The 8,807-nt window shown below is 40.4% G+C and overlaps 1 pseudogene; it reads left to right on the forward strand.

The window, feature by feature from the left end:
- Positions 1-7,967: 7,967 nt before the first annotated feature.
- The window catches only part of LOC112517728, a 4,894-nt pseudogene continuing 4,054 nt past the window's right edge, over positions 7,968-8,807 (forward strand).

An 8,807-nucleotide genomic window follows, 5' to 3' on the forward strand; every position in this document is an offset into this window, starting at 1 on the left:
ATCATTCTGACCACTTAATCACCAAACTATTCAATAATTGTCAAACAGTCCCTTAGACAACGTTTGTAATTTTTAATGGATATCGTCCTTAAATTTCAAAAACTTGGATTTAGACCTTTATATTTGTTAATTTCTAACTACTTTAGTTCCCCTATCTAACGATCGTTAACTTATTCTGTTAAATCCAGTTTTAAATGAGCGCTGTTTTAATATTTTTCATTATTTTCTTAATTTATATTAAAATAAAAAAAACCATATAATACTTTTAACTTTTAATTGTATAACGGAAAATGAATGACATGTTTTTCACCATTTTCAGGAATTTTGATTTACAACTAAAAATTAAAAATATATTATATTTTTTTAATTTTAATATGGAATTAAAAATAACGAAAATGACTAAAATACCCTTTATTTAAACGTACTTAATGTGAAACGCAAAATTTTTAAATATATATATATATATATATATCGTTCGGGTCATTAAATAGATAATTTTCATTTATTAAATTCGTCTGAGGTGTTAAAATATTTATGTAGTTAGTTGTGGAAATAGTTATCGAAATCTCAAAATAAGCTTAAAGTTCGGACCATAAGTGAAAGAGAATATCGGGACATGGGTGAAAGTTATAAATTCGCGGAAGTTAAGGGTGTTGGGTCAAAGGTAAGCAGGTCCAAATCAGAAGGACCTGTTATGTAAAATTTTGCACCAGACCTCAAAGGGTCTGTTTTGTACCTACGCTTTAGACCTGCAACGCAGAGGTGTGAAAACGACCACTGTCGGGTCAAAGACGAGCAGGTCCAACAGAAGGACCTGTTTTGTAAATATCTGCAATTCGGAGATACGATACCGGCCTCTCCTTTGAAGCTCCCCATTGGTTCGATTATTCAACTATTGCGACAAAAATCTCAGCATATAAATAGGCTTCATTTTGCTCTACAGTTTGCATTCAAACTTCTTAAGATTTCATTAAGTATCGGGAGAGAAATCGGAGCTCAAAGTCCCCATCCGAAATCTGCGTTTAGAGGTAAAACACTCAACTATCATCCATGTTCCTTATTTGGTTAGCTTCGTGTTAGGTCCTCTGTAAGGCCTTAGTAGCCTTAGGTCTCAAATCTTAGCTTTTAAGTGTCCGTGTAGGACCAGAAGGGCTCTGGTCCTGGTTGAATTATTTCCTAAGTATTAGTCCAACCAGAGGCTCTGGTCGTGAAGCCAGAGGCTCTGGAAGAGAGACCAGAGGGGCTCTGGTCCTTAAGGATGAATTATTTTCTAAGTATGGTCATTACGCCCACAGAGGCTCTGGTCGATGCGCCCACAGAGGCTCTGGTCAATACAACCAGAGGCTCTGGTCGCCCACAGAGGCTCTAGTCAATACAACCAGAGGGGCTCGGGCTGCCACAGAGGCTCTGGTCTTCCTTGGAGTTGACTGAGTTGACCAAGGGTTGACTTTTGACACGTCTGACCCATGTGGATGTTGATGATGGGTCAAATAGAGTTGTTTGAGGCATATTAAGTTGCTCGGATACGAAGTTTGACTTTAGGTTGGGGACGAATTACATTAGTTGACTTTTGTTGACTTTTTGAGAATGTAAGACGTTAATGAGATATCATGGTATAAATTATCATGTAGGTTGCCGTTTTTAAGAAAAGGACATATCGAGCGTTAACAATTCAAGGTGAGTACATTATGCGATTTTTATGGGATATATACATGATTATTACAAAAGTATTTTATCCATGATATATGCATGATATGTTTATATGCATATAACTTGATTATATTGATGTGCATGATATTTAAATATATGCATGATATGAAAGGTGATGTTGATGAGAAAGATTATGATGACTTATTATTATCAATATGATATTCAAGTATGTGAATAATGACGATGATGCATATGTGATTTAAGTTGTCACTTGCATGAGATGTATGTTGCATGTCACGATGAGATTTGCATTAATGAGTGAGTATTGCAAATAAATGATATGCAACTAGTATGATTCGGCAAGATTCGTCCACCGTAGGGGGTGGGTTGGACATGAAAGGAGGGCTTGCAATTCCGAGGTCTTGGAGTCCTCGTTCATAGAATAGGCCACATACGCAAAGAAAAGTGAAGAGCCGAGGCCTCACTTGGAAGATAATAATTAAAATAAGCTAAACATTGTTTTATGTGTGCATGTGATCATGAAACCATATTGTGTTCACTAAGCTTTTAGCTTATACTATACATGTATGTATCTCAGGTATCAACGGTCAGTAGACGAGTTGAACGAGGAATGACGAAACTATGTTTTGAATTATGCTTGATTAGATATTTTAATTAGCATGGATTAGGTTAAAGTATTTTACGCTTCCGCAATTATGTACGAATTATGTTAAACATATTATGTGCGTTGAAATTTAAGTTCACATTTTGTTCGAGACTTAAGTTGTAAGGATTGACGTCACAGCACTCGAAAAAAAAAAAAAAAATAAATATATATATATATATATATATCGTGGCGTGACAAGTTGGTATCAGAGCTTTTAGTTTAAAAGAAATAGGTTAAGACTTCTTTTAGCCTAAGCTTAAACTCTATGAGGATTATAGAACATGAGAATTTGGGGTATTACATTTTTGCATCACAAGGAAGTTTGATATTTTATCAAAAGGTAACGTAGTGTTTTCCTTATGGTCTGTAGGAGAATGGTGCACACGATACACACTAGGGCCATCAACCGGGGGAGAGGACGCGAGCGTGGGCCTGGAGGGGGGAGGACACCTTATGGGTTAGGCCAAACGGCGAATCGATGGGTAGTCATCGTTCTAGTGAGAGCCATAGCGTGGGACACCCTTCGGGACGAGGCACTCCGAGTGACAACCCAATACCCCCGCGGGGTACGCTATCACAGGAGTCGATCCAAGAGGAAACCTCGGATGAGCCATCCGAAGAGTACACACCAAGTTCTCCTACACGCTCAAATTTGGAAGAAAAGATAGTGGCCCTTCAAGGAACAATTGATGAGTCAAAGGATAGATTGTCCCGATCCTTAAGAGAAAATGAGAAGATGAGATGATGACTTGATAATCTGCAAAGGGCACACCTCAAGGCACTGACTGAAAGGGATAACTTGCGGGAAGAACGATACATATTGAGGTTGCAACTAGCGCAAGAGCAGAGAATAGCCGCTAGGACTTGGACTAGGCGTATTGGAGATAGGTCTCGATTCTATAAAAGAGCAACCGCAAATTATGTAGGTGTGGTAAAAGGGTACCTTGCCGCCTGGGTCCAGTGCTACAAAAGGGGTCCAAGAGTTAGCACTCTGTGACGCTCCCAACCGTCTGTAACTTTTGACCAATGGATGAGGGACCCATACCTCCCGGATATGCCTTAGGGGTGAGGTTTGTCTACGAGAGAGATATATAAAGGTTCATTTCCTATATTTAGCTATTACTTCCTAGCTGATCTAGTACATTTGGGATACTTTTGATAGTTGACATTTTGAGACATGTTCTAATTGTTCAACATATCCCAAATTTTTGTGATGTAATAGGAATTTTGTAACAACCTTCTCTCTCACAAGTAATGCATGGTACGTGACTTTACGTCACATTATGTTATGAAAATTTTCATGTTTGACCCAAGCATCCAGAAGTGTATTAAGTGATAATAAATTTATGCATAATTGCCGACCTAAGCTTTACTTGAAGGTTATAGAATATCTAACTGCAAGAAAATAATCAATCACAGTTAGAAATGAACAGATCTCAAAGACTCTGAAAACATTGCACTAATGAGGACTCGAATTTTACAAGGATGAATGAGAAGTATATTGTACCTTACCAATAGTATGCGGTACTTGGCCTAAATTATTTGGAAACCGATATATGATACTTGCATGAATGATACTATTTGGCAAAATTGGTTGATAATATTAATTGTATGTATGCCTTGTGCATCTTAATGGTGAGTTGGTTAGTAAGGAGACGAGTCCCAACCACTTAGCAAGGAAGAAAAAGACGGAGATTTTACTTTCTTCGCATAATATATGTATATATATATATATAATAAAATAATATACATAAGCATGTTAATGGTCGAAATGTTCATTACTATAGAATGTCGAAGAGAGTGACAAGGTCGATGAATGTTAATGGTCGTGAAGATAATCGAGTCGAGGGTGTGACTTCAACTCCAACTGAAAGCCGGAGCGGTCCCAATAGACCAACGGTTCAGCTCGCACAGCCAGAAGTGAACATCGCCAAGGAGATGGAACGTTGTATGCACGCTGCTTTGCCTGGAATGCTTGAGTGCATTCAAACTGCAACGCTTAAGATGGTTGATGCTCATTTGAAGCATACCAAACCTCCGAGAAGTAAAACCTATGAAGATAAAGAATCATCTAAGAATGAATCTCACAATCATGAGGAGTCAAATGGGGAGGCACTCTTCGATCATAATGAGGTTAAGAAACCTAGTGGTAGGGGATGTAGTTACAAATCTTTCACCAGCACCAGTCCATCGGTTTTCGAAGGCAAAAATGGACCACTAGCAGCTATGAACTGGCTCGACGAGATGGAGAGTTGTTTTCTGACATGTCATTGTGCACCAAATGATATGGTGCAGTTCGCATCAACCAAGTTCAAATCGAATGCCTTGCAATGGTGGAAATCAGTTAGAGCCACTAGGGGGCTATCTGGGACTGCATCCCTCACTTGGGAGGAATTCAAGGAGTTAATGAGCGAAAAGTTCTTCTCACCACTCCAGTTGAGAATACTAGAAAGTGAGTTCCTACAATTGGAACAGGGAAACATGACTGTAGAGAAATATGTGGAGATATTTATCTAGAAGTCACGATTTGCAGAGAACCAGGTGAGTACCGAGATGAGGAAAGTGAATCAGTTTGTTGACGGACTAAAAAGGGAACTTAGGAGGCTGGTTGGAATGTAAAAACCTACTACCTTTCAAGATGCGGTAGAACTGGCCACCCTTGCTGAGAAGGACAGTTATGTCCCGGATGCATCTAGGAAGAGAAAGATCAATCAAGCTGGCCCGGGAAAATTCAAGAGAACTCACGTCCTTGGGGGAAAGAATGGGGCAATAACTGCTTGCGCCACATGTGGAAGGAACCATCCAGGTGAATGCAGGTATGGCAAGGGAGTTTGCTTTACTTATGGAAAGCCTGGGCACATGTCAAAAGAGTGCAAGGCTAGACCTATCTGCTACTCGTGTGGTGATCTTGGACATCGCCAAAGGGAATGCCCCAAGAAGAACACGGAGCCACCGAGGTTGCTCGGAGGATCAAGCGGAAAGAAGCCGAATGTGACAAAAGTGAAGGGTCGAGTCTTTCAGATGACTGCAGAAGAAGCAAAGGACACACCCGATGTAGTGACAGGTACATTTCTAGTCAACAAAATACCTGCAAGAGTGTTATTTTTTTCGGAGGCAAATAAATCTTTTGTCTCCACTAAGTTTTGCATACGATTGGGAAGGTCACCTATGTTACTTAGTCAAAACTTAGAGATCAAAACTGCTGATGGTAACATCACCATGGTGCGAGAGTGTTTTGATAATTGCACAATAGAAATTGAGGGTCAAGATTTTGAGGTCCACTTATTGCCTATGGGCATTAGAGAATTCGATGTTGTCATAGGAATGGACTGGTTGTCTAAACATCAGGCTCACATTATTTGCTTCAAGAAACTAATTCGAGTGAGAAATAAAGAAGGGAATGAGATCACTGTGTACGGTAGTCGGCCTGGCAATCACGTTAACCTCATATCTGTGATCAAAGCTAGGAGATGTATTCGTAAAGGATGTGAGACATACTTAGCATATGTCATAAATGCTAAAATGGAAAAAGGGAGCTATAGAAGAGGTTCCAGTGGTTTGGGAATTCCCTGATGTGTTTCCTGATGACCTACCAGGGGTACCTCCTGAGAGACAAGTCGAGTTTAGGATTGAATTAACACCCGGAGCCACACCGATTGCTAAGTCACCTTACCGACTAGCACCATCGGAGATGCAGGAACTGATGACCCAAATCCAGGAATTGTTGGATAAAGGGTTCATCCGACCAAGTTCGTCTCCATGGGGAGCACCAGTGCTATTTGTGAAAAAGAAAGATGGATCGATGCGCATGTGCATCGACTATAAGGAGTTGAATAAGGCGACAATAAAGAATAAATACCCACTACCTCGAATAGACGACTTATTCGATCAACTACAAGGAGCAAGTTACTTCTCAAAGATCGACCTACGTTCAGGCTACCACCAGTTGCGGGTTCGTGAAGAAGATGTCCCAAAAACGGCGTTTAGAACTCGTTATGGGCACTACGAGTTTGTGGTCATGCCTTTCGGTTTGACAAACGCCCCCACGGTATTCATGGACTTGATGAATCGAATATGCAAGCCCTATTTAGACAAATTCATCATCGTCTTCATTGATAACATTCTCATATACTCAAGAAACAAAGAAGAGCATGAGTGTCACTTACGTACAGTAATGGAGTTACTAAGAAAAGAGAAATTGTACGCCAAATTCTCCAAATGCGAGTTTTGGATTCGCGAAGTACAATTTCTCGGGCACATGATCAACCAAAAGGGTATCATGGTGGACCCAAGCAAGGTGGAAGCAGTAATGAAATGGGAAACTCCAAGATCAGCAACGGAGATAAGGAGTTTCCTAGGATTGGCCGGTTATTATCGAAGATTCATAAAGGACTTCTCAAGAATAGCCCTCCCTCTAACATCCTTAACGAAGAAGTCAAGCAAGTATGTGTGGGGGCCRACACAAGAGGATGCTTTTCAGATCTTAAAAGAGAGACTCTGCAGTGCCCCAATTTTATCATTACCTGAAGGCTGAGAGGACTTCGTAGTATATAGTGACGCATCTCATCAAGGATTAGGATGTGTACTCATGCAACGAGAGAAAGTGATTGCCTATGCATCACGACAGTTAAAAGATCACGAAAAACGYTACCCAACTCATGACCTAGAGCTAGCGGCGGTGGTGTTCGCATTGAAAATATGGCGACACTACTTGTATGGAACTCGATGTGTAATCTTCTCAGACCATAAAAGCCTAAAATACTTCTTCGATCAGAAAGAGTTAAACATGAGACAAAGAAGATGGATGGAGCTACTAAAGGATTATGACTGTGAAATACGCTACCACCTAGGAAAAGCCAACGTGGTATCTGATGCCTTGAGTCGCAAGGATCACGTAGCACCCACCCAGATAAAGGCAATGAGTTTAGGAGCCACCACAAGTTTGATTGAAAAGTTATTAGAGGCCCAAAAGGACGGTTTAATGAGGGAGAATCAAAAGACTGAGAGGATCGTGGGTCAAGCACAATTCCTCGTAGATGACACCCAAGGGCTGAAACGATTTCAAGGTAGAATATGGGTCCCAAGAGTTGGACCGTGTAGGGACATGATTTTAGATGAGGCTCATAAGTCAAGATACTCAATTCACCCGGGTACAAAGAAGATGTACAGAGATTTAAGAGCCTTGTATTGGTGGCCAGGGATGAAGAAAGCCATTGACAACTATGTGGAACAATGTCTAACTTGCTTGAAGGTTAAAATAGAACATCAACGACTATATGGACAATTACAATCTATGGAAATCCCAGTTTGGAAATGGGATCACATCACCATGGACTTTGTGACAAAGTTGCCTAAGACCTTATGAAGCCATGATGCAATTTGGGTAATAGTGGATCGATTAACGAAATTCGCTCACTTTTTGCCGATAAAGGAGACATATACTTTGGATAGACTTGCCAAGTTATATATCGACGAGATTGTCTCTCGTCATGGAGTACCGTTGTCCATCATCTCCGATAGAGATAGTCGATTCACTTCCAACTTCTGGAAGACTTTTCAGCGGGAGTTAGGTTTGAGAATCAAGCTTAGTACGGCTTACCACCCTCAGACCGATGGGCAAAGCGAGAGAACCATTCAAACACTCGAAGATATGTTAAGGGCGTATGTTATCGACCTAGGTGGATACTGGGATAACCACTTACCCTTGATAGAATTCGCCTACAACAACAGTTACCATAGTAGCATCCAAGCAGCACCATTCGAGGTGTTATATGGGAGGAAGTGTAGGACACCATTTTGTTGGGAAGAAGTTGGGGAAAAGCAGTTAGTTGGGCCAGAGTTAATCCAACAAACATCCGATAAGGTAGTCCAAATTAGAGAGCGACTAAAGGTTGCTCAGGATCGGCAAAAGAGCTATGCTGACAAAAGGTGGAAACCAATTGAATTTCAAAAGGATGATAAAGTGATGTTGAAGGTATCACCTTGGAAGGGTCTACTTAGGTTTGGAAAGAAAGGAAAGTTGAGACCACGTTACATAGGACCATTTCGAATTATAAATCGAGCGGGAGCGGTAGCTTACCGACTAGAATTACCTGATGAGCTTCAAGGGATTCATAATACATTTCATGTGTCGAATCTAAAGAAATGTTTAGCCAAAGAGGATGTTGTGGTCTCACTGGATGAGGTAAGCATAAACGAGAGATTAAGCTTCATTGAAGAACCGGAACGCATATCAGATCGAAAGATTAAAACAATAAGAAACAAGGAGATTCCATTGATATTAGTACATTGGAAGTTTCACAAAGGCCCCGAAGCAACTTGGGAACCTAAAGCCGAGATGAAATCTAAGTACCCCCAACTGTTTGTGAAACACCCCTAAAATTCATAATCCGAAATTCATCGCTGAGAGCCCAGAGCAAAATAAAATTTATCCAACAAAAGGAATAGTATGGCGGTTACAATCCGGCTAATCGAGATGATAAATAACAAC

This window comes from Cynara cardunculus (genome assembly GCF_001531365.2).
Source record: "Cynara cardunculus var. scolymus isolate 2C chromosome LG 9, CcrdV1, whole genome shotgun sequence".
NCBI lineage: Eukaryota > Viridiplantae > Streptophyta > Magnoliopsida > Asterales > Asteraceae > Cynara > Cynara cardunculus.